This window comes from Triticum dicoccoides, chromosome 7A, assembly GCF_002162155.2.
Source record: "Triticum dicoccoides isolate Atlit2015 ecotype Zavitan chromosome 7A, WEW_v2.0, whole genome shotgun sequence".
In the NCBI taxonomy this organism is placed as follows: domain Eukaryota; kingdom Viridiplantae; phylum Streptophyta; class Magnoliopsida; order Poales; family Poaceae; genus Triticum; species Triticum dicoccoides.
This window is the reverse complement of record NC_041392.1, coordinates 606,572,801-606,586,270: the sequence shown is the minus strand read 5'-3', so window position 1 is coordinate 606,586,270 and position 13,470 is coordinate 606,572,801.

The following is a 13,470-nucleotide window of genomic DNA, read 5'->3' as shown; positions in this document are numbered from 1 at the left end:
AAAAATATTGTAAACCACCTTCTGGCCTGCCAAGTGAAACAACTATCAAACTGTCAATCAGCACATCACAGCTTTATTAAGGGGAACAAAAATGGCACCACTAAAATCAAATATCACATATGACAATAATGATATCTTGGAGACCATCACGAATATGATGCCTGCTAAAATATCACAGTAGGTTATCATGTTTATACTCAATCTATAATGTACTCACTGGACGATTTATACTTCCTCTTCAGTTATAAAAAATACAGTACTCTGTATTCCCGAGTAGTCTCATTGCACACAATAATATTACTTGAAAATATCACAAATATATTAACTTTGATCTCTGTTACTAATTAGAAGAAGGTCATTTCTACTGAAACCACAATGACAATGTCAATACACTGAAAATGCCAGTGAACATGTAATCCCAGTCCACGTCGTCGGATGAGTGGAGGAAGGGGATGTGAGGGGGCGGCGGTGGGAGAGAGGGAGCCGGTTGTGCTTGCATCTGATCGCCGTCGGCGTGGACTAGCCATAGTAGGCATGGGCGTGCATGAAGTGCTCAGGGCGGTCAGCGCGTACCGCCTCCGATTGCCGTCGGCTGTGTGCTCGGAGAAGACACCGCAGGAGGCGAGCAGGCAGAGGAGACGCTCGAGGCAGGGCCGGGCCGACAAAATATGGGGCCCTGTGCCAAACTCTAAAACAAGGCCTACCGCACTAGAAAAATAGACCTATAATAGTAGTATATAGGCTATAATGTGTTACATAGAAATATAATATATCAAGAATCACACTTATTCATTGAAAAACTTGTTTTCAGCTTAAATTACTTTTCTACCGCGTAGCAGGGGCGGTAAGCAATCTTCAAAAACAAAGCTTAACTACTTTTCTAGATGAAATCTTAGCACACAAACAACACACGAATTATGGCATTAAATTGAAAGAAAATAACCTGGAGGATTGAGTTAGGCATGCGACCCCCTTGCTGACTTTCCCCTTGGACCACTCTGCTGCTAGGTAATCCCCTAGTCTTTGGACCCCTATATCTCCCTTTTCCCTTCAAGTTTATGGAGAATAGCGTTATAAGAAGACTACGGAGTCAAATTGATTGAAGAAAAATAGATTAATGGGGATTATAGAAAGAGGATTTTGCCTATCATTGAAACTTGAGGAGAAATGTGTTGGGAATGAGCAAATCATGATCTCCTCCTCTTGTTGGAACTGTCACGGCCGCTGTTCGATCCGACGATCCCATTTTCAATCCAGCGGTGGCCTGAGGAGCGTCGCCGGTGACGCGACCATTCCGCTTCCTGTAGGTTCTAGGCCTGTAGCGACACAGACACAAGTGGTTTTGTGATTTGCCTTTTGAGATCGATCCGATTACACACGATGATCCCGTGTCCTATTTTTTAGGGCACCTACGATCCTGTTTCCTATTGATCGATCATGAGATTTGCGGACGCGCTGGATCAGCCCAATGCCATGACAGGCCCATTGTGCAGGAGTAGTTTTTTTTCCAGAAATACATACTAGGCTTATTTAAAAATGTGGGGCCCCTGAAATTTATGGGCCCTGTGCGGGCCGCACAGTTTGTATAACTGCGGTCCCGACCCTGGCTGGAGGACGGACGGGTCCGGGTGGCCCGTCGGGAGAAACTCTGCGGCCGAGGGAGAAGAGTGGACTGTCCGCTGCCTGATATCTTGATCTGCCACTTCTCTTTTCTGATGAGAATAGGGGAGGGGATGAGAGGCGCGGCAGAGGGAGGTGAGGGCGGAGGACGGCAGCTGCGCGGGTGAGGGCGGAGGCCAGCGGCCAGCGGCGGTGGGAGGTGAGGGTGGAGGCCGACGGCGGAAGGTGAGGGCGGAGGCCGGCGGCGGTGGGAGGTGAGGGCGGAGGCAGGCGACCAACGGGGGTGAGGGCGGAGGCTGGTGGCCGGCGGCGATGCGTGGAAGAGGAGGAGGGCGACACGGGCAGAGGAGTGGATGACGTTCAGAGAGTGGACTGGCTGTGGAGAGTGGAGTTGATAATCCTTAGAGCATGTCTAGTAGTATCCCTAAACCCTCAAACCCTTAAAAATAACCACTTTTTCCGTGTTGCAACAAAAAACCCGCAAAGACTAGAACCCCTAAAACCTCAAAAAAAAGTAAGGGTTCAACCCTCAAACCTAATTCCAACCTGTAGAAGTGAGGGTTGGAGAGGGGCACTCGACCCCAACCCGCACTCCCTTCCCCCGTCGCGCGGGAGGGAAAAATCCCGTCCCCAACCTCCCGCCTCCTCCCTCCCAAGGCGCCGGCCGCCGCCCGCCTCCAATCCAGCCAGCCCCCGCCTCCCCTCAACGCACGCTGCCCGTCGCCGGATCCGCCGTTCCCCGCCGCCTCCCGCCCCGCGCAGCACCCACCCGTGCCGCGCGACCGCCGTCGCCGCCCCGAGCTTTCTTCTCGCTGACTGGCCGCCACCCGGCCTCCTCAACCTCTCTTGCACCTCCTCGACCTCCCCCAGCCGCCGCGCCCTGCCCCCCGGCCGCCCGCCTTAGCCGCCTCCTGCCCCCCGCCCCCAGCCGCCTCCTGCCCCCAGCGGCCTCCCGCCCCCAGCCGCCTCTCGCAGCCAGAGGCAGGCCGGCCTCAGGCCTCCTCAAGCTCTCCTCGCCGCTGCGCCAGAGGCCAGGCGGGCCAGAGGCAGCCGCGCCGCCCCGAGCTCCCCGCAGGTATGCCTCCTTCTCTTTCTTTTTGTTTCATTTTTTCCTTTCTGATTCATTGTTAGCACTCACAATTTATTTTTTGTTGTATTGTGTAGATGGAGGTGAACAACGACAACATGGACTCGTTGTCTGATTCGTTGGGTTGGTCGTCATCCGAGGATTTGGACATCGACGAGTTGTTGCAAGACGACGACGTCGAGATGATGAGCCTCCTCGTCGACGTGCAAGCGTCTGAAGACCGCATGAAGCTTATGGATCAAAGGAGAGGGTCGAAGATGGGGCGAGTCACCATCTACCGGAACCGCGCTCTTGGGCACGAGCATTTGATGCAAGACTACTTCGCGGAGGTACCTACATACCCTCCTCGTCTCTTCCGCAGAAGGTACCGAATGCGTCGTAGTTTGTTTGTGAAGATTGTCACCGATTGTGAGGCGGCCTCCTATTACTTTAAACGTCGTAGATCCGCCGCCGGTATCATGGGGTTTAGTGCATATCAAAAGATATCGGCGGCAATGCGGGTACTCGCCTATGGAATACCCACGGACTATACTGACAAGTATCTTCGCATTGGAAAAGATACAACCACAGGGTCCGTCCGTAGTTTTGCAAAGTTGTTATCAAGTTGTATGGTGAGAAGTATCTTCGGGCACCAAACGAGGAAGATACAAAGAGACTGATGGAAATCAATAAAAAAGGGGATGGTCGGGGATGCTAGGTAGTCTTTATTGCATGCATTGGAGGTGGAAAAATTGCCCAAAGTCATGGCACGACATGTATTGCGGTAAAAGCCGTGATGCTACCATTGTACTTGAGGCCGTAGCATCGGAGGACACATGGATTTGGCATGCATTCTTTGGGTTGCCGGGAACACTCAATGATATCAATGTCCTCAATAGATCTCCTTTGTGCAAAAGATTAATTTCTGGGGATGCTCCAGCTTGCAACTGCAAAATCATGGACAATGAGTACTCAATGGGATACTATCTCACCGATGGCATCTATCTCGAATGGGCAACTCTTGTGAAGTCCATCAAGGAGAAAAATGGGGTGCCCTTAACAAGAAAAGATGCTCATTTAACCAAGGCACAAGTGGCAGCCCGCAAGGATATTGAGAAAGCTTTCGGCGTTTTGCAAGCAAGGTTTGCCATAGTTCGGGGTCCAGCTCAGTTTTGGGACAAAAAAACCTTGGTGAACATCATGAAATGTTGTGTGATTCTACACAACATGATCCTGGAAGATGAGAGAGGGTTAAACCTCCCTTGTTTCTATGACAATGTTGGTACCCGTGTGAACCGGAAAGAAACCCTTCTCGCATACACGCTTTTCTTTAAGCACATCGTGAGATTGAGGATGCAACCACTCATGGTCGGCTCCGGGATGATCTAGTAGAGCACCACTGACAGTTGGATGGGCGGCGCATTGGCCCATGATGTATCTTTGTTTTACTTTTCTATGTCCTATTTGATTCAAACAATTATTGTAATTTGCTCAAACATTGTTGTAGTAATTTGAATGATTATTGTTTTATTCGGTGGTGTAATAATAACTAGAATGATTATTGTTTTATGTCAAATGTGATGGAATTTGTGATATGTCAATGATGAAATGTGTGATATGTGAAATGATAGATTTAAAGGTTGGGGTTGAGGCAAAGACTAGAACCCTCAAACCCAACCCTTAAAGCAGTTTAAGGGTTGGTTTTGAAGGTTCTAGTCTTTGCCCCTCTTTTTCAACCCTTAAAAGTGCCAAAAACTGGCACTTCTCAACCCTTAAAACTACTTTAAGGATTTGAGGGTTCTACTAGACATGCTCTTAGCTCCGTTGCCTCGTGCCAACAACTTCTCGAGGAAAATTCTGGAGCGCTCGATGCCTTCTTTATTTAGTAGCTTGCCAGGCATAGTGGAGCACTCGATGCCTCGATCCGTTTGAAACAGACCGTCAGCCCACCTGTGACAGCCCATCTAGCCGTGGGAAGCCTGCTGAGGAGAAGATACTCCCTTGGCGGTGGTACAGACTTGTAATATTTGATGAAAACCTTTTAAAAAAAGTTAGGTGAAATAAAGAAAAACATGTTTTATGTTTTACAAATTAAAACAACTGTGTTAGTTTCATTTTTATCTTTATTACATATTATATATGTGTATATGATGCGGTATTAAATATCATTTATATTTTAAATCTTCCACTTTTGTTCATTAAAGATGAAAAGTGATGGGTTCTGACATACGCACTACTGTAACAATGTCAGACTGGACTGAAACACCACGAGAAAAGATGCATATACCTAATCTTTCTTTGTATGTACGTTATACATGATAATACCAAAATTTTAATTTATATATAGTTATTTTTTCAAAATATAGGAGACATGGATATGGATTTTTGAAATGTTCAAAAAGAATCCATCGACAAGGGTTTTGAACCGACATCGCTCGAAGGGGCCAAATATTCACCGAGTTTATGACAAAATAATGATGTGCGACTGATGATATCTCATAAAAAACAAAAAAGATGCCAATTTAAATGTTATCGCACAAGGTATTCTTTTCAATGTTATCATCAATCTTTCCTTCGTCATATGCGCTTTTGTATTTAACCAATTTTCCTATATTTTTATACTAACTTGGCTCATTTTTTTATCATGCCGACATACTATATTTGTACCCCTAGAGATATTACAGTCATCGAATCAATCATGTCTGCCCTCAAGAAAACCAAGCTAATGGACATTGAAGATGCCTTGTTATCAAACGACGTTTTGGAACGCCTTATGAAGGATGATATGTTCTTACACGATGGTATAAGAAAAATTGCATAAACTTTGTAATTATTAATACAAACAATATATAATATCGTAAGACATAGATATAATCTAAACATGGAATTGCAGGTGATAAATGCTTACATATATTGAATGCTGGCTCATGACCATCTATGAGACGGGGCATGTGGAAAGGTACATATTGTTAGCACGTTCGTATCTGGCAGATAAAAGAAGATGGGAAAAAACATAGACCCATCAAAATATCGTCACATCGTACAACATGTTAATACTTATCTACAACATGATATTGTTAGTCATGCCTCATTATCCATGCATATAATGATGTATTATTTTTAATTAATCCATATGTATAATTATTTATTATTATTTATATCAAATTCTGACTATGACTTATATGATACTTACACCAACTATTCATTCTAATTAATTATATCAAATTGGACTCACTTGGTTCTTGGGTCAAACGAAGTATGAGTTGAGGAACTAAGTGAGTCCAATACTTGAATCTCATGTTTCTCAGGTCAAACGGTAAAGAAATGGCAAAGCCGTTTTCCATCGTGAGTATTGTGAATGAAATATGCCCTAGAGGCAATAATAAAGTTATTATTTATTTCCTTATATCATGATAAATATTTATTATTCATACTAGAATTGTATTAACCGGAAACATAATACATGTGTGAATACATAGACAAACAGAGTGTCACTAGTATGCAACTACTTGACTAGCTCGTTGATCAAAGATGGTTAAGTTTCCTAACCATTGACATGGGTTATCATTTGATTAACGGTATCACACCATTAGGAGAATGATGTGATTGACTTGACCCATTCCATTAGCTTAGCACCCGATCGTTTAGTATGTTGCTATTTCTTTCTTCATGACTTATACATGTTCCTATGACTATGAGATTATGCAACTCCCATTTACCGGAGGAACACTTTGTGTGATACCAAACGTCACAACGTAACTGGGTGATTATAAAAGGTGCTCTACAGGTGTCTCCGAAGGTACTTGTTGGGTTGGCGTATTTCGAGATTAGGATTTGTCACTCCGATTGTCGGAGAGGTATCTCTGGGCCCTCTCGGTAATGCACATCACTTAAGCCTTGCAAGCATTGCAACTAATTAGTTAGTTGCGGGATGATGTATTACAGAACGAGTAAAGAGACTTGCCGGTAACGAGATTGAACTAGGTATTGAGATACCGACGACCGAATCTCGGGCAAGTAACATACCGATGACAAAGGGAACAACACATGTTGTTATGCGGTCTGACCGATAAAGATCTTTGTAGAATATGTGGGAGCCAATATGAACATCCAGGTTCCGCTATTGGTTATTGACCGGAGAAATGTCTCGGTCATGTCTACATAGTTCTCGAACCCGTAGGGTCCTCACGCTTAACGTTTTGATGACAGTTATATTATGAGTTTATATGTTTTGATGTACCGAAGGTTGTAATGAGTCCCGGATGTGATCACGGACATGACGAGGAGTCTCGAAATGGTCGAGACATGAAGATTGATATATTGGAAGCCTATGTTTGGATATCGGAAGTGTTCCGGGTGAAATCGGGATTTTGCCGGAGTACCGGGAGGTTACCGGAACCCCCCGGGAACTTAATGGGCCTTAGTGGGCCTTGGTGTAAAGAGAGGAGAGGCGGCCAGGGCATGGGCCGCGCCCCCTCCCCCCTAGTCCGAATAGGACAAGGAGAGGGGGGCGGCGCCCCCTTCCTTCTTCTCCTCCACCTCTTTCCCCTCTGTCTCCTAGTCCAACAAGGAAAGGGGGGAGGGAGTCCTACTCCCGGTAGGAGTAGGACTCCTCCTGGCGCGCCCCTCTCTAGGCCGGCCGCACCCCCCTTGCTCCTTTATATACAGGGGCAGGGGGCACCCCATAGGCACAACAATATATCGTTTGATCTTTTAGCCGTGTGCAGTGCCCCCCTCCACCATAGTCCACCTCGATAATACTGTAGCGGTGCTTAGGCGAAGCCCTGCGTCGGTAGAACATCATCATCGTCACCACGCCGTCGTGCTGACGAAACTCTCCCTCAACACTCGGCTGGATCGGAGTTCGAGGGACGTCATCGGGCTGAACGTGTGCTGAACTCGGAGGTGCCGTACGTTCGGTACTTGATCGGTCGGATCGTGAAGACGTACGACTACATCAACCGCGTTGTGCTAACGCTTCCGCTTTCGGTCTACGAGGGTACGTGGACAACACTCTCCCCTCTCGTTGCTATGCATCACCATGATCTTGCGTGTGCGTAGGGATTTTTTCTGAAATTACTACGTTACCCAACATATTGTTCATTACACATGTTTTAAGACCTTCCACATGAAGTAATCATGCTAACGACATGTATTGCTTTTGCAGGATGGGTATAAGTTGAGGAAGCAGTTTTTATTATACTTGCTCAAACATCGTGTGAATAAAGCTAAATACAACTTTACTGATATTGTGCAAGATTTTTTTAAGTGCATCAAGTAGATCTCGATAATTTTTAATAGATTTTTAGTTGAATCGTCACTTTATATGTATATATTGTCAATTTGCCATTTTTAGTGGACTTCAATTATTATACAATTATGATCATGTTACATTGTCTCTACCTGTGAAATTTAGCATACATTATATTTATATATAACTTCACCAAAATATTTCAGAAGCCTGTGGCAACGCACAGGCATTCTACTAGTAGTAATAGATACTTAGATAGTGTAATTGGAAGAAACATACGTACTGCAAGTCTGCAACTACCAATACCGGTGATGCATGAAAAAAATTCTTGCTAGGTGTGAGTATATATAGAATTGGAGCTCATACACACATCGTGTGTAACTGCGGATAAGTGAATTTTGGCGGCAGCTGGTGGTGTCCTTACGGATTGACATGGCGACCTTAGGAGGATGTACAGCCAGAAAAAGTTTGTTGCGGTAACATTAATTTGCTGATATAGAATCATCTCTCCATAAAAAGTACAATAATGTCTTTTTTTTGCGAGTAAAAAGTACAATAATGTCAAAACTGATATTAGCTATTTTTAACATACGTACGTACTAATAACGTTGGCAGATGATGAGAATAAATCTAGAGAAACAATACTTAACTATCAAAGTATTAGTATTAATTAAGGGATCAATTAATCAAACCTGCATGATCTCCTAGGCTACCAGATCCCTTATGTGCATCTCGGCTGCCTGTAGCATCATCTACTCTTAGCGGCTATTTGTTTCCTCACGGAACATGAGCGTAGAGGGGAGGGTAGCCACAGAATCCCATGAGTCAAGGTGAGTTTGGCACAAATATATCACCAGGTGACATGGCACATATTAGGCTTGACAACGAATTCTGGACACGACCCGGACCATATACGCTGGAAGTTTGGATTAGAACGCCTTGCTATACGACTGCTTCGTTGTTGTTCTTCTTTCGGTGGATAGATCGGGCTTGACGGTGAATTCTGGACACAACCCAAACCCTAGTCTGGAAGTTTGGATTAGATCGTCTTTCCGTCCGACGGCTTTGTTGTTGTCGCTCTTTCTTTTTGGAAATATATCACCGTAGTCCGCAGGCATAGTTGTAGTTTAATAAAGGGTGAGACATTTTCTTATAATAGCATAGCTTGTTTACTCCCTTGAACTTTAACATGAAAGAGCTATTAGCAAAATCGTATGGTTGTTATTTTGTAGTGGTTAAACTGATGGCTAGATGTTTCTAACTATTGTGTGATTTTTAGCCTTTTTATCTTTTTTCTGGTGAACCTGTTAAGAACTTCTAATATATAAAAATAGATAGATTCGAGGTCTTGCATTTATTATAAAAATAGATCACGTCGCCGTGATAACTCATTTTTCAAATGATCTATTTATTTTGTCAAGTAAGAGACCAAGATGCCTGCTAAATAATTTGAGACATGTGTACTCCCAAATCGCCAGACATGTATTACTAATCCATATATGCATGCATGCACACCACATTTGACGGGAAGCGGAGCTAGCCAAATTATTGAGGTCCAGTAAAATATTCTCGTACCTTGGTTGGCAGATGCTAAAATTATCTTCTTCCCAACGACAACAAACTTACAAAGTTCCTCCAGATGCTTCGTCTTATTCACATCCTCTGTCCTATACTGCAAATTAATAGGACGTGAGTTATCCAACTGAGCGTACAATATATCCTGTCAGGCTGGACTCTAACTTGAGATCAATTGACCTTCAAAACAGTCGTTCCGTAATTATACAGGCTCGGAGGTCTACCTACATCTTTTTGACAATTTGACCATAACCTTGAAAACAGTCGTTTGATAATTATACAGGCTTGAAGGTTTACCTATATATTTTTGACAATCTCACCGTGACTTCCAGTGGCGAGCTTGACACGCTAGTTTTGTTCGGCACCGGCGGACCGCTGGTTGGCGTCACCTTGTATACTGCAATCTTCTGAGCGGCTGGACAACATAATTAGGGTTTGGCGTATACTGCAATTTTTCACCAGGGAAATATATTATTGGATGCAAGTTATTTATTATTGTAATGGCATTGGTGGGTAATTTTTTCACATAAATATAATATTTTTGTGTGTGATACTTAAATATAATCTAATGGCTATAGAGAGTTAGTCTATTAAATAGATGGTTAGATGTTTCTAATTTTTGTGGGATTTTTTAGCTTAATTATCTTTTTTCTGGTTAACTCATTAAGTACTTTTTATATATAATAGATAGATTTCATAAAGGTGTGACAAGAAAATACATCAAGCCACCCGAAGTCACCACTCACACTTACAAACTCGATAATGTGGAGTGTTCTCACCCGCATATCTAAAACCGGCGTCGTCACCGATCCATCCACTTAACGTATCGGGACCAACAACCGGTGCAATAGACCTAAAGCGCGCATCACATGCACACATTTTAAAAGCCAGAAGCCACCATCATCCTCGGACCACTGACCCATCTTCAAGATAGAGATCCGCATCATTCTTGCCAGTCCAGACATCCGTCGATGCCACCACGGCGCCCAACGGTGTCACCGACCTGCGTGCATTCATCCAGACGCAAAGACTCTGAAAGTTCTGTCATGCGTAGCACCTACCGACCAAGCATGACACAACGTAGCACCTGTCAGCTATGCATGACTTAACATCTTAACACTATGTGAACCTTGGCATTGTGTTTCTTGGGCACACCCCAAGAAGCAGAGCAATGCACAAACTGCAGAACACAAGCATCGTTGCAGATGGTTTAGCGACCATGGGAATATATGAGCTAGTGGCAGATGGTTTAGCGAGTGCATGTTCCCGCCAAGCATTGTTGCTGTACGCAGGAGCTGGCCCTGCACGGATTGGTGTATTTTTACGCTCTCGAAACAGGCTTTCACCCCGCTATATTGATATAGCAATCACACGAGACAAAATGAGAACCATTGCTGGGGCAAACAGCACAACCACCCCAAAAGAAAAGAAAGCGAAAACAATGCTGACATCGGTGGATCAATGAAAACGAAAATGACTCGCAGCCGCTGCATCCTCTCTAAAGTATTCCCACCACGATCCTAGCACTCTGATTCGCCGTGTACCAAGCAACACCTTTAAGAAGGACAGTGATGATGACGACATTGTTGCCCGAACAGGTCTTAGGGTTTTCCCCGGTACGCTCCGAGGGGTGGGAAGAGGTACACCTGACGCCCTTCAGGAAGGAGGGATGGCACTCGCAAGCGACACCGTGTCGATGTCAAAATGACAAGGATTTCTCTCGACCCCCAAAACCCCACCTCCCAGATAATCAGAGCCGCTCCACCAATCATGCCATCCACCAACATACACCACCACAGCCTTGCAGTCACCATCGTCGTCTAACCTTGGCCAACGTAGTAAGGTCGGCCAGCCCGAGACGAAGCAACTGTAGAAAAGGTCTCACAGGATCACAACCACACTGTAGGGAACAACCTCCACCGTCATATACGGTAGCCGTCCAGACGCGACGACAAGAGCAAACCAAGCCATTGGAACCGAAGGGCGGCAGCAGCGCCGCCACCTGGAGGACATCCTCCACCGCTAACGACGGGTGTCAACCAGACACAGCAACAGGGACACACTAGGCAAAAGGCCCGGTCGAGCCCGCGGGCTCGTAAAGTCCCTGCCGCCGTGCTGCTGCACGTAGGCCATCACCACCGCTACCCTCTAACAGCCCATAAGCTCGGCCAGACACATACATGCCTGTGAAGCTCCCATTGCCATGCTGCAGGAGTGTGTCGTCATCGCTGCCATCACCGTCGCGAGCCGCTCACCAGGCCAACCAGAGGCAACGAGGCAGGCCCGCCCTGACCCATTTGGGCCTAGTTCTAGACTTGCAGGGCCCGAACTCCGCCACCGCTGCCCAGCCACCAATGGCAGCGCCACCACCACCTTGGCCACCCGCGCTGCACCAGGGAAGACCCGCCGCCGCGCCGAACCATCGCCGCCGAGGAGCACCACCTGAGCCAGGGCTGCCCCGCGTCACCTAAGACCAGGAGGGGAAAGGCCAGCGGCCCGCCGCCACCGGGGCCGCCCGGCCAAGGGCCGACATAGCACAATGGCAACGACAAGACGAAGGAGGGAAGGGGGGCTAGGGGACGGGACTGGTCGGGGCGCGCGCGCCCGGCGGCCGGAGGAACCCTAGCGGGTCAGGAGGGAGCGGCTTCGGGGCGGGGGGAGTGTATTTTCACACTTAAGCTCACAATGTAAAACCGAGATTAGCTCGTACACCTATCATCTACATATACATCAGTGTAACCAACGAAGCAATGCATCTAAACACTGTCTTGTTTCCGTCAGGAGTCCTACTCCCTCCTTTCCGGTTTATAGGGCTTATTGTGACGCCCCGATTCGACTGTACACTAATCTACATGCAAATGTTTATGATCAAGATCAAGGACTCACGGGAGATATCACAACACAACTATAGACACAAATAAAATAATACAAGCTTTATATAACAAGCCAGGGGCCTTGAGGGCTCGAATACATAGCTCGATACACAAGCGTCAGCGGAAGCAACAATATATGAGTACATACATAAAGTTAGACAAGACTTCCTTAAGAAGGCTAGCACAAAAGCAACAACGATCGAAGAGGCAAGGCCTCCTGCCTGGGAACTCCTAACTACTCCTGGTCGTCGGCGGTCTCCACGTAGTAGCAGGCACTATCGGGTAGTAGTAGACGCCAGCGGTGGCATCTGGCTCCTAGGATCCGCCATCTGGTTGCAACAACCGAAACGAAGAAAGAAGGGGAAAAGGGGTAGCAAAGCAACCGTGAGTACTCATCCAAAGTACTGGCAAGCATCAGATCTATACTAAGTATGCATAGGTATCAAATGGAAGGGTTGTATATATGGACTGAACTGCAGAATGCCAGAATAGAGGGGAAGGCCTAGCCTATCGCAGACTAGCATCTTCAAGCATGTTCACGTGTCTTGCAACATTTAGAAGAGTACAGAATAGCAATTTATAATTAACAAGCATGTTTTAGTATTAATGCCCAGATATCCTTCCTCGACTCCCTGCGAGAAAGAAATCCCGGAGCCAACATATCCATCACATGTCTCAAGTAACCAGTTCTAGTTGTAAAAGATCAGGATAAAAGTCTGAACGTCCATTACCGTGGACACGGCTATTCGAATAAATAACTTCCCTGCAGGGGTGCACCACGTAACCCAACATGCTTGATTACTCTGGCCGGACATACTTTTCTGAGTTAATGCCCAACCTTAGAAGATCAACACGTCGCAACCCTACCTAGGCTCAACAGAGAGATTCCCGCCGGTCTACATCCTAAGCACTCCGGGGTCTTGGGCCCATTGACCGTTGCACTCCGGGTCGATGCGAGCAGGGTGGATAACTGCACCACCTCGGATGGCCAGCACGATCCAACTGTGCCGCAATGCTAAACTGGACGTCTGACAAAGTTTTGGCTGATACTGCGACGCCGAGGCCCATAACTATTCTCGCGTGGT